General features: G+C 40.5%; 1 protein-coding gene across 2 annotated transcripts in view; it reads right to left on the bottom strand.

The window, feature by feature from the left end:
- LMNTD1 (lamin tail domain containing 1) overlaps nt 1-19,504 on the bottom strand; it is a 505,938-nt gene that overhangs the window by 111,326 nt on the left and 375,108 nt on the right. For both annotated transcript variants that reach the window (XM_025283405.3, XM_045165327.1), the window contains one exon: nt 15,031-15,114. The gene's annotated coding sequence lies outside the window, so the exon portion shown is untranslated. The remainder of the gene's footprint in view (nt 1-15,030; nt 15,115-19,504) is intronic.

Consider the following 19,504-nt stretch of genomic DNA (forward strand, 5'->3'; position numbering starts at 1 on the left):
ATGATCTTAGTTTTCTGAATGTTGAGTTATAAGTCAGCTTTTCACTCTCCTCTTTCACTTTCATCAAGAGGCTCTTTAGTTCTTCTTCACTTTCTGCCATAAGGGTGGTGTCATCTGCATATCTGAGGTTATTGATATTTCTCCCAGCAATCTTGATTCCAGCTTGTGCTTCATCCAGCCTGGCATTTCGCCTGATGTACTCTGCATATAAGTTAAATAAGCAGGGTGACAATATACAGCCTTGACATACTCTTTTACCAATTTGGAACCAGTCTGTTGTTCCATGTCCAGGTCTAACTGTTGCTTCTTGACCTGCATACAGATATCTCAGGAGGCAGGTCAGCTGGTCTGGTAGTCTCACCTCTTGAAGAATTTTCCACAGTTTGTTGTGGTCCACACAATCAAAGCCTTCGGCATAGTCAATGGAGCAGAAATAGATGTTTTTCTGGAACTCTCTTGCTTTTTCGATGATCCAGCAGATGTTGGCAATTTGATCTCTGGTTCCGCTGCCTTTTCTAAAACCAGCTTGAACATCTGGAAGTTCACGGTTCACGTATTGCTGAAGCCTGGCTTGGAGAATTTTGAGCATTACTTGACTAGCGTGTGAGATGAGTGCAATTGTGTGGTCGTTTGAGCATTCTTTGGCATTGCCTTTCTTTGCGATTGGAATGAAAACTGACCTTTTCCAGCTCTGTGGCCACTGCTGAGTTTTCCAAATTTGCTGGCATATTGAGTGCAGACTTTCACAGCATCATCTTTTAGGATTTGAAATAGCTCAACTGGAAAATTTACTGAATCCTTGCCTCGTATTAAGTGTTTTATGTGCACCATGTCATGTGATTCTCCCCAGTGCTGTGCAACAGGTATTTCACCCCAGCTGGGCCATAGGACTGGAAAAGGTCAGTTTTCATTCCAATCCCAAAGAAAGGCAATGCCAAAGAATACTCAAACTACTGCACAATTGCACTCATCTCACACGCTAGCAAAGTAGCGTTCAAAATTCTCCAAGCTAGGCTTCAACAGTACATGAATTAAAAACTTCCAGATACTCAAGCTGGATTTATAAAAGGCATAGGAACAAAAGAGCAAATTGCCAATATCCACTGGATCGTTGAAAAATGAAGAAAGTTCCAGAAAAACATCTGCTTCATTGACTACACTACAGAGAAGGCAATGGCAGCCCACTCCAGTAGTCTTGCCTGGAAAATCCCATGGACGGAGGAGCCTGGAAGGCTGCAGTCCATGGGGTCGCTGAGGGTCAGACATGACTGAGCTACTTCACTTTCACTGTTCACTTTCATGCATTGGACAAGGAAATGGCAACCCGCTCCAGTGTTCTTGCCTGGAGAATTCCAGGGATGGGGGAGCCTGGTGGGCTGCCGTCTCTGGGGTCACACAGAGTTGGACACGACTGAAGCAACTTAGCAGCAGCAGCAGCAGCAGCAAAGCCTTTGACTGTGTGGACCACAACAAACTGTGGAAAATTCTTCAAGAGATGGGACTACCAGACCAGCTGACTTGCCTCCTGAGAAATCTGTATGAAGGTCAAGAAGCAACAATTAGATTTGGACATGGAACAACAGACTGGTTCCAAATTGGGAAAGGAGTATGTCAAGGCTGTATATTGTCACCCTGCTTATTTAACTTATATGCAGAGTACATCAGGCGAAATGCCAGGCTGGATGAAGCACAAGCTGGAATCAAGATTGCTGGGAGAAATATCAATAACCTCAGATATGCAGATGACACCACCCTTATGGCAGAAAGTGAAGAAGAACTAAAGAGCCTCTTGATGAAAGTGAAAGAGGAGAGTGAAAAGCTGACTTATAACTCAACATTCAGAAAACTAAGATCATGGTATCTGGTCCCATCACTTCATGGCAAATAGATGGGGAACTGATGGAAACAGTAAGAGACTTTATTTTCTTGGGCTCCAAAATCACTGTAGATGGTTGACTGCAGCCATGAAATTAAAAGATGCTTGTTCCTTGGAAGAAAAGCTATGACAAACCTAGAGAGCATATTAAAAACCAGAGACATTACTTTGCCTACAAAAGTCTGTATAGTCAAAATTATGGTTTTACTAATAGTCACGTTTGGATGTGATAGTTGGACAGTAAAGAAGGCTGAGTGCTGAAGAATTGATGCTTTTGAACTGTGGTGTTGGAGAAGACTCTTGAGAGTCCCTTGGACTGCAAGGAGATCAAACCAGTCAATCCTAAAGGAAATCAATCCTGAATATTCATTGCAAGGACCAATGCTGAAGCTGAAGCTCCAGTACTTTGGACACCTGATGCGACGAGTTGACTCATTAGGAAAGACCCTGATGCTGGGAAAGATTGAAGGTGGGAGAAGGGGTCGACAAAGGATGAGATGGTTGGACGGCATCACTGACTTGATGAATTTGAGTTTGAGCAAGCTCTGGGCATTGTTAATGGACAGGGAGGCCTGGCAGGCTGCAGTCCATGGGGTCACAAAGAGTTGAACACGACTGAGGGACTGAACTGAAACTTGAAACTAAAGACAGATGGAGAGAAACTGAGGCAGGAGATAGATGGGGCCCAGGCTGAGCAGCTGGAGTTTGTATCCCAGGGATGCAAACTCCAAAATAGCAGGAGTGAGTGAGGAGCTAAGCCCTGCCCAGAAAAAAGACCTCATATTCCTCATTCCCAAAGTCAAGGAGATCATCCCAACTATATATGTGCAGAAAGTTTCTTTGGAGGTCAAAAAGTGAGGGGCATCACCTCATAGTCAGTGATGTCAACCTACCCACAGGCCTCTTCACTAGAATTCATCTTGGCTAAGAGCTGTGCGCACACATGGGAGGACCCTGAGATACATCAAATATAGACTCGGAACCAGGCAAAGCAAGATGACTGGCCAAAGAAACCTGGAAAAAAATGCCCCATAAAGTGATTCAATCTGCCAGTAGGGCATGACTCTCTCTCAGCCTGCCCATGCGTCTATCCACATGTATTGTACTCTTTTTCCTTCTGGTAGACACTTTACTTATTTTACTATTTACCATCTCTATGGGGAAATTCATTTCTACACAGCTGATGGGCTAGGGCCTTATCACTGGCCACCGGTCCCCGGCAGGGGCAGGAATCTGGTGGTTAGGATTCAGCACTCTCACCGCCTCTGCCTGACTTCAGTCTCTGGCTGGGAACTGAAACCCTGCTTCAAGCTGCCGCAGGCCAAAGCCACCTGAGATCAAAACTGAAGTGTCAGAGGCTTAAGTAACTTTTCAATAGAGTCCGGCAAGTGGCAGGGAGAGGACTCAAAGCTGGGTGAGCTGGCATCAGGGTTGGGCTCCTAACACTCCTGGGCTGCCACTGTCTGCATCTTCCATCCATGCATTGCCAAACCCCACCTCCAGAAGAGCAGGTCTCCTCTGGCTTCTTCACTGAAGTATTCCAAGGGCCTTGAGCAATGCGTGACATGTTATGAACACACAACCAATATTTCTTACCTGAATATATCTCTTTTGTTAATTTTTTCTTTCACTTATTCATTCATTTGTTCAATCAAAAAATGTTGATTGAGCCCCTAACTCCAGGCCTTATTCCACACACTCAAGAAACAATCATGAACAAAGTGTCTCCCCTTAGGAAGATCACATTTGGGCTTCCTTGGTGGCTCAGTGGTAAACAATCTGCCAATGCAAGAGACACATGTTCGATTCTTGGTCTGGGAAGATCCCACATGTCACAGAGCAACTAAGCCCGTGTGCCACAACCACTGAGCCTGGGAACTGCAACTACTGAGCCCATTTGCCAAACTACTGAAGCCTGAGCACCCTAGAGCCCGTTCTCCACAACAAGAGAATCCACTGCAATGAGAAGCCTGCACACTGAGACTAGAGGGTAGCCCACCTTTCCAAACTAAAAAAAGGCCACACAGCAATGAAGACTCAGCACAGCCAAAAATAAACAAATAGACAAAATTATTGAAAAAAAGAAGAAGACAGCATTCCTTTTTTTTTTTTTTTTTGGTCATTCTGGGTCATTGTGGCACATGGGCTTCTCTCTAGTTGCAGCACAGGGCTTAGTTGCTCCAAGGCATACAGGATTTCAGTTTCCCAACCAGGGATCAAACCCATACCCCTTGTATTAGAAGGTGGATTCTTAACCACTGGACCACCAGTCAAGTCCCAAGATTACATTCTTGACAGAGAAGACTGACTAATAAATAGTTACTATCAGGTAAGGAGTTGTTGTGAAGGAAGAGAGCATGGAAGAGAGGCTTGAAAATGACAGAAGAGTGCTATTTTAGCAAAGGTAGGTGTGGAAGGCTTGTCTAAAAGGCAGACACTTGTGCAGACACCTGAAGGAGGGAAAGAAGTGAGTTATTTGCTTATCTAGGTGAAGAGGGCCAAAGAGAAGAAAGAGCAGGTGCAAAGGCCATGAGGGGGGAGCATGTTGGGCATGTTCCAGGGGCAACTGGGGGCTGGTGTGGATGGTTCTAGTGAACAAAGAGGAAGGGACTAAGACAGATAGTCAGAGAAGTGGAGGAAGGGACAGACTTATAGGTCATGGAGAGGACTTTAGCCTTTACACTGAGTGAGATGGGCTCAATTAGTAGATGTTGTTTTAAAAGTATTCAACAATAAGGAACAACAGAAGCAAGGGGATGCAGAGAGGAATACAGCTTTCTGGTAGCAGCTTTGAAAGTGAGCAACCTAAAGGAAGGCTCACAGGTGGCTCAGTGGCAAAGAATCTGCCATCAGTGTAGGAGATGCGGGTTCACGCGGGTTCAGTCCCTGGGGCGGGAAGATCCGCTGGAGAAGGAAATGGCAACCCATGCCAGTATTCTTGCCTGGGAAATCCCATGGACAGAGGAGCCTGGCAGGCTACAGTTCATGGGGTCACAGAGTCGGACATGACTGAGCACACAAGACAGCAACTCAGAGACCCTAAAATCTAAACACTCTTAGGGTATGCCAAGCAGTACCTAGCTATATGACACGGCCAAGTATAAAACAGCAAAGCAGTGGTGAGGCCAGTGAACTAGAGCTCATGCATGGCCACAGGCAGTGACATAAAATAAAAAGCTGTGCTGACCTATGTTGCCCTTGATTTTGAGTTTGCAAATCCCTAAAATGATCAGATATCATTGGCTTTCATCTACATCATTCTTAGTTAATACTGATATGTACCTTTTGTTAAACTGGGCACATAGCTGAATTTTGTATGATAGAAACTGCACATCCTGCTTTCCTTCATCAATGAATGTTGTTGTCCTTACAACAAATATTTGTTAAACCCTCACTCTGTCAGTCATAGTTCTAGAAAAGACATGACAGCAAATGGATAGTGCTAAATAACACTTCAGATTATGTTACTGCCTCAGATAGTCAGAGATAACCACTGACAATCTCAGCTATGGAAAAAAAAAAAAAAAAAACACTATACAACTGAAACAAACAGAGCATTGCAAATCAACTACACTCCAATAAAAAATTAAAAACCAAAACAAAACCCAGAAGAAAACATATAGACACTAAGAGGATTCTGAGTAGTTAAATAGGTGTTTGAAGTTGGGCATTCGTGCACTGAAGTTTATATGCTTCATTCAGAAGACATTTTTTCAGGACCCCATTCCTACTTTACAGAAGATTTTAACAAACCTAAACACCCTAAACATCTGTTTTTGTAGCCCCAAACAGACAAATCAGAAATAAGTTGGCAGTAGACGACAAGGGAGGAGCAGTAACAGAGGTGGTCACACAAAGAGGGGTTAGATGTAGTAAGAAATACCAGTGTACTGCTGAGGGGAAAAAATACAAAATTTAAATATACACAATTAAAAAAAAAAACTGTGTAAGTCTGGGTAGACTTCATATTTTTTGTATGGACAAGAAGTCTGTTAAAGCTTAATAAACCTAAAGGCCTCACTATTTTAAAGCACAATACAGTCAGGAATGGACATTTAGATGCTTACTCCTTGGAAGAAAAGTTGTGACCAACCTAGATAGCATATTCAAAAGCAGAGACATTCCTTTGCCAACAAAGGTCCGTCTAGTCAAGGCTATGGTTTTTCCAGTGGTCATGTATGGATGTGAGAGTTGGACTGTGAAGAAAGCTGAGTGCCGAAGAATTGATGCTTTTGAACTGTGGTGTTGGAGAAGATTCTTGAGAGTCCCTTGGACTGCAAGGAGATCCAACCAGTACATTCTGAAGGAGATCAGCCCTGGCTGTCTTTGGAAGGAATGATGCTAAAGCTGAAACTCCAGTACTTTAGCCACCCCATGTGAAGAGTTGACTCACTGGAAAAGACTCTGATGCTGGGAGGGATTGGGGGCAGGAGGAGAAGGGGACGACAGAGGATGAGATGGCTGGATGGCATCACTGATTCGATGGACATGAGTCTGAGTGAACTCTGGGAGTTGATGGACAGGGAGGCCTGGCGTGCTGCAATTCATGGGGTCACAAAGAGCCGGACACGACTAAGCAACTGAACTGAACTGACTGAACTGATATTAAACTCATAAAATTAAAAGATGCTGGTTCCTTGAAAGAAAAGCTATGACAAACCTAGACAGCATATTAAAAAGCAGAGACATTACTTTGCCTACAAAGGTCTGTATAGTCAAAGATATGGTTTTACCAGTAGTCATGAACAGATTGAGAGTTGGCCCATAAAGCTGAGTCCTGAAGAACTGATGCTTTTAAATTGTTATGGTTCTGTGTTATGGTCTTCTTGACAGACTGGAACCTGGGGACAGGAGTTGACGAAAAGAAGGTGAAGAAAAGGATGCAGGGGACCCAAGTCTCTAGTGGAACAAGGGTTCTTTATTCATGGCAGTGTGTGTTTATATATTGTAATACAAGGAAGCTTTAGGCAAAAATAAAGTTAAGTAAAAAACACCAAAACCAGACGCATAACAACAGTAACTAAGGGAATAACAATCGTCATAGGGCCATAACAACAGTAACTAGGGGAAGAACAGTCGTCACAGGGCCAGAAGACAATCTATGTATTGGAAATAGGAACATGACTAGGTAGTTTTACAGAAAAGTAAAAGGTTAAGAGAGTTCCAGAAAAACATCTATTTCTGCTTTATTGACTATGCCAAAGCCTTTGACTGTGTGGATCACAATAAACTGTGGAAAATTCTGAAAGAGATGGGAATACCAGACCACCTGACCTGCCTCTTGAGAAGACCTGTATGCAGGTCAGGAAGCAACAGTTAGAACTGGACATGGAACAACAGACTGGTTCCAAAGAGGAAAAGGAGTCCGTCAAGGCTGTATATTGTCACCCTGCTTATTTAATTTATATGCAGAGTACATCATGAGAAACGCTGGGCTGGAAGAAGCACAAGCTGGAATCAAGATTGCTGGGAGAAATATCAATAATCTCAGATATACAGATGATACCACCCTTATGGCAGAAAGTAAAGAGGAACTAATGAGCCTCTTGATGAAAATGAAAGAGGAGAGTGAAAAAATTGGCTTAAAGCTCAACAACATTCAGAAAACTAAGATCATGGCATCTGGTCCCATCACTTCATGGCAAATAGATGGGGAAACAGTGGAAACAGTGTCAGACTTTATTTTTTGGGGCTCCAAAATCACTGCAGATGGTGATTGCAGCCATGAAATTAAAAGATGCTTACTCCTTGGAAGGAAAGTTATGACCAACCTAGACAGCATATTCAAAAGCAGAGACGTTACTTTGCCAACAAAGGTCAGTCTAGTCAAGGCTATGGTTTTTCCTGTGGTCATGTATGGATGTGAGAGTTGGACTGTGAAGAAGGCTGAGTGCCAAAGAATTATTGATTTGAACTGTGGTGTTGGAGAAGACTCTTGAGAGTCCCTTGGACTGCAAGGGGATCCAACCAGTCCATCCTAAAGGAGATCAGTCCTGGGTGTTCATTGGAAGGACTGATGTTGAAGCTGAAACTCCAGTACTTTGGGCACCTCATGCAAAGAGTTGACTCATTGGAAAAGACCCTGATGCTGGGAGGGATTTGGGGCAGGAGGAGAAGGGGATGACAGAGGATGAGATGGCTGGATGGCATCACCAACTCAATGGACATGAGTTTGGGTAAACTCTGGGAGTTGGTGATGGACAGGGAGGCCTGGCGTGCTGTGATTCATGGGGTCACAAAGAGTTAGACACGACTGAGCGACTGAACTGACCTGAACTGAAAAGGTTACTTAAAGGAATCCATGTATGCGTTCTGCCTCATGACCTCAGTCCTGAAAACTGCAGGCAGCTCTGCTCATTCCTGTTTTCCAGAAACTGATAAAGAATAGAGAGCCCTTGAGAAACAGAAAACAACATAAGATCCCTTAAAATTAAATGTTCCCTGACAGTGCTGGAGAAGACTCGAGAGTCATTTGAATTGCAAAGAGATCAAACTAGTCAATCCTAAAGAAAACAACTCTTAATATTCATAGGAAAGACTGATGATGAAGCTCCAATACTTTGGCCACGTGATTCAAAGAGAGACTCATTAGAAAAGACCCTGATGCTGGGAAAGATTGAAGGCAGAAGGAGAAGGGGATGACAGAGGATGAGATGGTTGTATGGCCTCATGGACTCAATGGACATGAGTTTGAGCAAACTCTGGGAGATGGTGAAGGACAGGGAAGACTGGCATGCTGCAGTCCATGGGGTCGCAAAGAGTTAGACATGACTGAGTGACTGAATCACAACAACAACACTAATTCATGCACTCTGCCTTAAAAAATTAGGAATCATACAATCTACATAAAAGAGTTCTCTGGAAATATTGAATATACACATTTAGAAAGATTTGTTTCAGGTATTTGGAAAATCTATCTAAGAGAAATACCTCATTCTCCAATAATGCTGGGTTTCTGCTCTGATCCAGTCCTTTGGCCACATACATGGTGAACAGACACTAAAAACACACCCCAGACATGCTTTCCTATTTTCAGCAATTGCCCCAGACCCTCTCACATCACTTGCCCCTTTTGTCCCATCCAATTCCATTCTAGCATGCAGCCAGCGTCTGTTCCTAAGCTCTGGCCTGCCTTTTGCTGCCTGCACTCAGAAGTGGACCTGATGACAAAATGTAGCTTCCCTGAATCCAACCTTTGGAGTTTCGTGGGAAATGGCTGCATGCACGCACATCAGGTATCCACGAGTTCTCACTGGGCCTTTGCAACTGAGAGCCCACCCTAGCTTTAGCCCAAACTTGATCTGTACTTGAATTGGCCCCCTTCAGAGCTCACCATGACTGTTCTTATATTCAACATGAATTGAAAAATACCTTTCACATATAAAAAGGACACAACCAGCACAACATCAATAAGGATGCAATTTGAGTTGTTCCTGAGTCAGTGATTTTTCTTTTTAGAAGTGGTTAACTCATAGAATCATAAATCTTTGTTGTGTTGTTCAGTCGCTAAGTTGTGTCTGACCCTTTGTGATGTGACCCCATGAACTGCAGCACACCAGGCTTCCCTGTCCTTCACTATCTCCCGGAGTTTCCTCAAACTCACGTCTCAAACTCATAAATCTTAAGGCTTAAATTATCCTTAAATTTTGCTATCAATCTTAACCTGAATACTGTCTACAAAACTCCCAAACTCAGTTTATATGGGATTCCCTGGTTTTCAGAAATTTTCATTTACAAAATATAAAATAAGGAAGAGGTACTCAGTCCATAGCTGTGATACAGACCAAAGCTATGGAAAAAAAAGAGTTAATGTAAGGATTAAACCAGTAACCTTGGCTTGTTTAAAGTAGAAAAAAGAGCTGTCTAGCCACAGGTAGAGAGTCTGTGAAAAACCCAAACACATCCACTAAGTTTTACAAGTTTTTAATAATGTTAATTTTTGTATAAGGTAAAGGAGGATTAAATGACCATTATTTGCATTATTCAGATGTTCGTTAATTTAAAACTAAATTATATTTAACCACATGACCTGGGTTTCAAAACACATAAAGACCACAAACTCACTTTTATAAAACAAGTTATGTATATAGCACAGGGAACTCTACTCAATACACTGTAATAGCCTATATAGGAAAATAATCTAAAAAAAAGAGTGGATATATGTATATGCATAATGATTCACTTTGCTGTATACCTGACACTAACACAACATTGTAAATCAACTACATTCCAATAAAAATTTAAAATAAAATAAAAAAAGAATTTTTTTAAAGAAAAAAAACAAGTTATCTATAACCTCTGACTGAAGGCAAATAAAATGGCAAACATCCCAGCATTCACACATTGCCCTTGCAATGAAACTTTTATTCTACTACCAATATTTTCAGGTGCTATGGAAAAACTGAGTTCTGTAGACCAAAAGTAAATATGTAATAGCATTACAATAGCCACAAAAGATCTGAGTGTTGGGCGCATGCATATGCATGCACACACACACACACACACCCACCCAGAACAAGAGTGCTAACGGACATATCCCTGCAGCTAAGTTTCTTTCATTTACACCCCTCCTCATTTTTTCCTAGCCAGCTGAGCGTAATGCTAGCATGAGGAGCTCTTTGAATAATAACATATCTGATCTCACAGTAACTCTCAATCAATAGCTTTCAAAGCTGCCTGGCTCTAATTTTCAACTTTCAGGTCCCTGAACCATCACACCTTTGCGGCACAACTCAGTAATGCTGCTAAATCACTTCAGTCATGTCCGACTCTGTGTGACCCCATAGACATCAGCCCTCCAGGCTCTCCTGCCCCTGGGATTCTCCAGGCAAGAACACTGGAGTGGGTTGCCATTTCCTTCTCCAATGCATGAAAGTGAAAAAGTGAAAGTGAAGTCGCTCAGTCGTGTCCGACTCTTAGCAACCCCATGGACTGCAGCCGACCAGGCTCCTCCATCCATGGGATTTTCCAGGCAAGAGTACTGGGGTGTGGGGTGCCATTGCCTTCTCTGCAACTCAGTAATACAAAGTATCAAAATAATGTGACTTGAGTAATAATAAAGAACAAAATGAGCTCTAGAGGCCACGGAGAAGAGAGTTTTGGTCCAAGCATCACCATTCACATTCCTACTACTGGGAACCCCACTTAGGTCTCTGCTTCTCTACTGGTAATATTAGGGAAGTCACTGAACAGTTTCTGTGAAATGGACCCCATAGTTTGGTCTGCTGTCTCTGAGGGATTCTAGATCCTTCTCTGCCTCTTCCAGATCAGGTCTCTTCAGCTCCTGGTATTCTTTTAAACCCACTCTTTTCAGATCTCTATGTTTACTCCTTAACTTCCTATTATCATCTGAGCAGTGAACTTTGTCCAGAAAGACTTTTTCTGCCTGATGGCTGCCAGAGTGCTGCCTGGTCCTTGGTCTCACCACCAAGACAGGCCCAGGTGATGGCCCAGAGAAACTTGAGCCTGGGTAGTGACCCTGTCTCCCTCTAGTGGTGGCCTCCAACAGCTTGAGCTGTGGACAGAACTTGTTTCTAAAGTTACAGTCTTAAAGACTCTGTGGATTTAAAACTAATAATTCTATCCTCTTCACAAATTGGTTATTCTAAGTGCTGGTTACAGAGGTGTGTTAAGTTTGTTAAAATTAATAGACCTGAATACTCGTGATATTTTTTGTACATATGCTCCAACAATTAAAAAAATATTTATACAATTTTTAAAGGACTACTTTCCATTTCCAGTCATCTCAAAGTATTGGCTATATTCCCCATGTTGTACAATACAACCTTGAGCCTATCTTATACCTAAAGTTTGTACCTCCCTCTCCCTCACTCCTATATTGCCCTCCCCCACTGGTGATCACTAGTTTGTTCTCTATGTCTATGAGTCTGCTTCTTTTTTGTTATATTCATTAGTTTGTTGTATTTTTTAGCTTCCATAGATAAATGATGTCATATAGTATTTGTTTTTCTCTGTTTGACTTAATTCACTTAAGTGAATTAAGGCTGTCCAAATCCAACCATTTTGCTGCAAATGGCAAAAGTTTGTTCCTTTTTATGGCTGAGTAATATTCTTGTGTGTATCTGTGTGTGTGCATATGCACGTGTGTGCACGCACATGCATTTCACATCTTCTTATCCATTCATCTGTTGATGGACACTTAGGTTGCTTCCGTATCTTGACCATTGTAAATAATGCTGCTATCAATGCTGGGGTGCAGTCAACAAATATTTTTAAGTTAAGTGAATAGACTATGATTTTTTTTTAATTTTATTTTTAAACTTGACATAATTGTATTAGTTTTGCCAAGTATGTGGCAGATTCATTTTCATATTAGACTATGATTTTTAAAATGCTGCTATGTCAATAATATTTTCCCCTAATGTAAACAAGTAAAACTCAACTTCCAGAGGAGCAGGAATTGTAACAAGATTCATGTTCTGTGAACATGTATTAAGTACAATTTGATCAATATAGCTAGTGATTCTCCAGGCTGAATTTCCCAACAGCAGTTACTGGAACCTAAGAGCTTTGTCCTTTCCCACTAAAAGTGAACATCTTGGTTAAAGGATAGAGTATAATAGAGATTAGAAACACTGTTCTATAGTTCTATAGTTTTTAAACATGCATTGCACTGTGTCACTATTTCTCCCTGTTTATTCCCAGGCTAAGAGTGCTACACAGATGGTAGAACTTTCAACAGAATAATCATAAAAGAATTGCTCCCACCCAACCCAAAACCTCAAAAATAATCCCAATGAGCTTGAACATCCCTTGAGAATACATCAAACAATGGCTTTTCTTGATTAAAGAGATTTGTTGTATGATTCTTTTAAAGGAGGCCTTTAAATTCAGTCATTTGAGAAAATGTTTGATGGAGTTTTGCACTCAATTTATAGAATAGCAGTAAATCTGTAAGTCTAGTAAAGAACATTCTACAATTTTTAAAAAAGGATCTTTTCCACAGAGCCCAAATCCTGTGCCCAGAAAACACCCTCATGCTATCTTTTTTCCTTTCTCTGAACTGATACTACAAAGGGAATTTTACATGCTAACAAGAGGGTCAAATGAAATCTCTTTGGCAGTGGAATCTATTCCTTTCAAGGGCCAGATTCTTTCTCTGTAACTACTGCTTATAACTGACAATAGCTTATTGTTCAACTTCTTGTTGAGTGATGGTGATGTGCCTGAGAAAGGCATTCGTGGAAGGAGGGAGGGACAGAGGGAAGGAGGTGTGTTCTTTTTTCTTTCTTTCTTTTTTTAAAGTGAAATAGTTTTGAAAAACTCTAAGTGTAGACACTGTTGTTAAAAGGAACAGTTCCAACTCTCATGATGACTTTTTCCCTCAAAGAACTGTGTGCAAGCAATCATTAATCAGTGCTTTCCATGGGTCATTCTATGTCACAGAGAAATGTTAGTGCCTTGAATGTCCTTCAGGAGCTGGGGAGAAAAACAACCTAGAAAAAAGCATTGGAGAGAATCGCACTTAATAAATTTCAATTAGTAAAAATATTTTTTGGAAAGAGACCCTCTCATATCACACACAGTTCATTCAATTAAGTTTTCCAGATTCTTTCTGAAATTGTGGATAATTTCTCTCATTTGGAATCACGAAATAACAGATGCTTCATAAATTATCTAAATGTGTGTATGTTTATTCCACAGTGCATATGGTAATAACTATGTTTTATTGCATATATTCATGAACATGAATTAAATTAACTTGGGGAAAACATCTTGCTTGCAGCCAATTCTTGTCTTTAAAAGGTAAGGGATGTTATAAAAGGTAAAATTCAAATATAATGATTGAATTGCTTATATTATTTTTGTTTTAGACAGCCAATTTTGATAAAACTTGGACTGCAAGGAGATCAAACCAGTTAATCCTAAAAGAAATCAATCCTGAATATTCATTGGAAGGACTGATGTTGAAGCTGAAGCTTCAGTCCTTTGGCCATCTGGTGGGAAGAGCCGACTCACTGGAAAAGACCCTGATGCTGGGGAAGATTGAAGGTGGGAGGAGAAGGGGACAACAGAGCATGAGACGGTTGGATGCCATCACTGACTCAATGGACATGAGTTTCAGCAAGCTCCGGGAGATGGTGGAGGACAGGGAAGCCTGGCGTGCTGCAGTCCAGGGGGGTCACAAAGAGTTTGACATGACTGAGCAACTGAACAACAACAAGCCAGTTTTGATAAAAACTAATTTTGAGTTTTCTTAATCCCCCAATTTAAAATTTTTATCTATGGCTTAGAATCCACAAATAATATTTTTATTTTCGTTTAGTCATTAAAATCTAATGTTCTAAAACAGGAGTCTGGAGACCTGTTTCTAGCTCTGTCACACCATAGTCATAAGACCTTCATTATGATTTTAACAATCCAAGCTATAGGTTCTTCACGCACAAAGACTAAAGCTTCTTCCAAACACGTTTTAAAACTGTACAATTCTGAAAAATTGCTCCTCTCCCCACATCCCCCTGCACCAAGATGTTTATGCACCAATTGCCGTAACCTGGGCAATGTTACTTTACCTGTCAAGAGGAAAATTGAGATGTGATCAAAGTTAAAAATCTTGAAATGAGATTATCCTAGGTTATCCAGGTGGGCCTAATATAGTTGCAAAGTTCCTTTAAAAAGGGATACAGGAGGAGTCAGAGTCAGAGAATAGGCTTTGTGATGATGAAGGCAAAGATCTGATTTTTGTGGCCCCAAGCTGAGGAATGCCAGCCCCTTTCAGAACCCGGAAGAGGCAAGGAATGGATTTTTCCCTTGAGCCTCAAGAAGGAACCAGTCCTGCCAACACCTTGGCTTAGCTCAGTGAGACTGATTTCAGACATCTGGCCTCCAGAACTGTAGGAGGATACATTTGCGTTGTTTTAAGGTGCTAAGTTAGTGGTAATTTGCCACAGCAGCTGTAGGAAATGAATGCTCCATATTAGGGAGAAGGACTTCTCATTGGTGCTGTGAGGAACTCTGTGGACCCTCTTAGTGAAAAAATCATACCTAATGAAAATTATCCAAACAACAATCATCTAAAGCCTCTGAAAATTGTCCTAAGGATATACAGAAAATGGAGAAATAGTTATTTAAGAAAATCTACTAAATCTAATGAAGAATATCAAGCCTTCGGCATTCAAGTTACAACTTCCTACCTGTCCCCCAGTTCAGTGTAATGGAAGATCTATTCTGGGTGGGTGTGGCCAAGAAGGACGTTGTCTTTCTTTCTTCAGACTGGTCTAATCATAAAAATCAAAAAAAAAAGAAAAATCAGGCAAGAGTATTTTAAAAAGGCATTCCAATTGGAAAGAAAGAAGTAAAACTATCTCTATTTGCAAATAACATGATCCTGTATACAGAAAATACTAAGGATTCTACTAAAAACCTGTTAGAACTACTAAATGAGTTCAGTGAGGTGGCAGGGTACATGGTCAATATATGTAAATCAATTGTATTTCTATCCAATAGTACTTAACAATTGTAATTCTATCCATCAGCAATATATAATCCAAAATCAAAATTAAGAAAACAATTCTATTTACAGTGGTATCAAAAAGAATAAAATACTTATGAATAAACTTAGCAAAAGAAATGTAAAACGTGTACTCAGAAAACTAAACATTGCTGAAAGAAAGATCTAAATAAATGAAAGAGGAAGAGATTTTATGCTCATGGATTGGAAGATGCAATATTGTTAAGATGATATTACTCCTCAAATTCATCTACAGATTCAATGCAATCTTATGAAAATCCCATCTATCTTTCTTTTTTTTGCAGAGATTGGGAAGTTGCTCTTAAAATTTACATTAAATACAGGCTGTATTCATACAAAGAATATATAAAGAACTCTTGCAACTCAACAATGAAAAGACAATCCAGTTTTACAGTGGGCAAAGTATTTGAACAGACATTTGCCTTTTAAACCTCTTTTTTGTCGGTTTTTAGCTGTGCTGTGTGGTGTGAGGAATCTTAGTTCCCTGACCAGTGATCAAACCCATGCCCTCTGCACTGGACGTGCAGAGCCTTAACCACTGGACCATCAGGGAAGTCCTTGAACAGACATTTATCCAAAGACAATATACAAATAACCATCAAGCATATGAAAGATGCTCAACATCATTAGTCATCAGAGAAATAAAAATCAAATCCACTATGAGATACCGTTTCACACACTAGGATGGCTTTAATAAAAAGAGACAACAATAAGTGTTGGAAAGTATGTGGACAAATTGTAAGCCACATACATTTTTTGTGAGAATGTATTTCTGTAAGTGTTAAATATAGAGTTACCTTAATACTCATCAATTCCATTCCTAGATATATACCCAAGAGATATAAAAACATATATCCACACAAAAACTTGTACATATATATCTATAGAAACATTGTTCATAATAACCAAAAAATGGAAATAATCCAAACGTCCAACAACTGATCAATGAATAAACAAAATGTAGTACATCCATTCTGGAGAAGGCAATGGCACCCCACTCCAGTACTGTTGCCCGGAAAATCCCATGGATGGAGGACACTGGTAGGCTGCAGTCCATGGGGTCGCTAAGAGTCAGACAAGACTGAGCGACTTCACTTTCACTTCCCACTTTCATGCATTGGAGAAGGAAATGGCAACCCACTCCAGTGTGACTGGCAATTTCCTCATGTAAGACAACAATGAAGTTTGCTGCAGCAATTGACTCTTCCTTTCCAGAACCATTTCTCTGCACTAGGCAATGCTGTTTGATAGCATTTTGCTCACAGTAGGACTTCTTTCAAAACAAAAATCAATCCTGTCAAACAGCCTTAGCAACTAGGTTTACTTAAAATTCTAAATCCTTTGTTGCCATTTCAACAATCTTCACATCATCTTCACCCGGAATAGATTCTATGGCAAAAAATACTCTTTGCTCATCAATTAAGAAGCAACTCCTCATCTGCTCAAGTTTTATCAAAAAATTGCAGCAATTCAGTCACATCTTCAGGTTCCACTTCTAATTCTAGTTATCTTGCTGTTTCCATCACACTTGTAGTTACTTCCTCTACTGAAATCTTGAAACCAGCAGTCATTCATGAAATTTAGAAACAACTTCTTCGATACTCCTACTAATATTGGCATTTTTACTTCTTTCCGTGAATCACAAATGTTCTTAATGGCATCTGGAATCTTGAATCCTTTCCAGAAGGTTTTCAATTTACTTTGTCCAGATCCATCAGAGGACTCACTATCTATGGCAGCTATAGATTTATGAAATGCATTTTGTAAATCATAAGTCTTGAAAGTAAAAATTACTCCTTAGTCCATGGGTGGCAAAATGGGTATTATATTAGAAGACAGGAAAATGACATGAATCCCATCACACATCTTTGTCAGATCTCCTGGGTGATCACATGTGCTGTCAGTGAGCAGTAATATTTTGAAAGAAATCTTTTTCTCCAGGCGGTAGGTCTCAACAGTGAGCTTAAAATATTCAGTAACCATGTTGTGAACAGATGTGCCATAATCCAAGCTTTGTTGTTCCATTGAAAGAGCACAGGAAAAGTAGAGGTCTCATAATTCTGAAGAGCCCTCAGATTTTCAAAATAGTGAACATTACCGAAGTTCAACCCCTGGGTCAGGAAGATTCCCTGGAGAAGGGAACAGCTATCCACTCCAGTATTCTTGCCTGGAGAATTCAATGGACAGAGGAGGCTGGTGGGCTATAGTCCATAGGGTCGCACAGAGTCTGCAAAGAATATAATCATCTGATTTCTGTATTGACCATCTGGTGATGTCCATGTGTAGAGTCTTCTCTTGTATTGTTGGAAGAGGGTGTTTGTTATGACCTGTGTGTTCCCTTGGCAAAACTCTGTTAGCCTTTGCCCTGCTTCATTTTGTTACTCCAGGTTTCTCTTCCTACTTTTGTATTCCAGTCCCCTAAGATGAAAAGGACATCTTTTGGGGGTATTAGTTCTAGAAGGTCTTAGGTCGTCATAGAACCATTCAACTTTAGCTTCTTCAGCATTACTGGTAGGGGCATAGACTTGGATTACTGTGATATTGAATGGCTTGCCTTGGAAATGAAAAAGATCATTCTGTTGTTTTTGAGATTGCACCCAAATACTTCATTTCAGACTCTTTTGTTGACTATGAGGGCTACTCCATTTCTTCTAAGGGATTCTTGCCCACAGCAGTAGATATAATGGTCATTTGAATTAAATTTGCCCATTCCAGTCCATTTTAGTTCACTGACTCATAAAATGTCAGTGTTCACTCTTGCCACTTCCTATTTGACCACTTCCAATTTACCTTGATTCATGGACCTAATATTCTAGGTTCCTATGCAATATTGTTCTTTAGAGCACTGGACTTTACTTCCATCACCAGTCACATCTACAACTGGGCATTGTTTTTGCTTTGGCTCCGTCTCTTCATTCTTTCTGGAATTATTTCTCCACTCTTTTCCAATAGCATATTGGGGACCTACCGACCTGGGGAGTTCAACTATTTAGTGTCATTACTATTCACAATACTTCCATGTTACAGGCTGAAAATCTGTGTCCTCCTCAAATTCTTACATTGAAGCCCTCATCCCCACCATGATGGTGTTGAAGGTGGTACCTTTGGGAGATAATTAGGGTTAGATCAAGTCTTGGAGCCCCTATGATGGAATTAGTGTCCCCGGAAGGGGATAAGGAGACCAAGGATCTCTCACTCCACCATGTGAGGTAACAGGGAGAAGGCAGTTGTCTTGAATCAGGAGTAGGGCCCTAATCATGCTGGCACCCTGATCCTGGACTTGCAAGCCTCCAGAACAGTAAGAAAATGTTTTGTTATTTCAGCCACCCAAGCCATAACATTCTGTTATCACAGTCTAAATGGACTAAGACACTTCATCTCTCTTTGGCTATCTCTGCTGACAGGTGCCAGGGAATTCATATTAGCTCTATTTTCCAAATATAACTTTTTTCTTTCAAAAATACATAAACAACAAGCCTATCTTTTGATCTCCTTTCCTCTCCTCACTTTGGAAAAGAAAAGCATTGAAAAACTGTTTCTCAGGAATTTCTATTTTGAGATAGAGCTCCTCTAGCTGGTGTTAATGGATTAATTTCATTCTGGTGCTATATCTGGATTAATTTCAATCTGAGCTCAATTACAGTCGGTTGCAATTATATAGATATACTGCCTGCAAATCAACCTCTCTGGACTGTATTTTCAAGTATACTATTTGGTCCTGTCATGTTTATCGCATATTTTCAATATTGGAGGCCAGTAGACATTCAGTGATTCAGCAAATATGCCAAGCACTTTTTTAGGGACTGGAAATAGCACACAAAATAAGAGCCTTGAAGAATATTCTCTCAAGAATAAGTTTCTCAAGGATCTCATATTCTAAGATAAGTGGAAAAGACAGAAAATAAACAAGAATATAGACATATAAAAATAGCAGTTTTAGATTGTGATAAGAGTTAAACAGTAAATGAGTCACAGTGAAATAAGCAAGGGAAGAGTTTTTAAAGCAGATGACGTTTAAGTCACTCATGATAAGAAAAAGCAAGACATACAAGAACTGGAGGAACCAGGCAGGGCCAAGACTCTGAAAGCTTGGTGTGCTGGAACAATAGGAGCATGATGAGTAAGCAAGGGAAAGA

Source organism: Bubalus bubalis, chromosome 4, assembly GCF_019923935.1.
Source record: "Bubalus bubalis isolate 160015118507 breed Murrah chromosome 4, NDDB_SH_1, whole genome shotgun sequence".
Taxonomy (NCBI): Eukaryota; Metazoa; Chordata; class Mammalia; order Artiodactyla; family Bovidae; genus Bubalus; species Bubalus bubalis.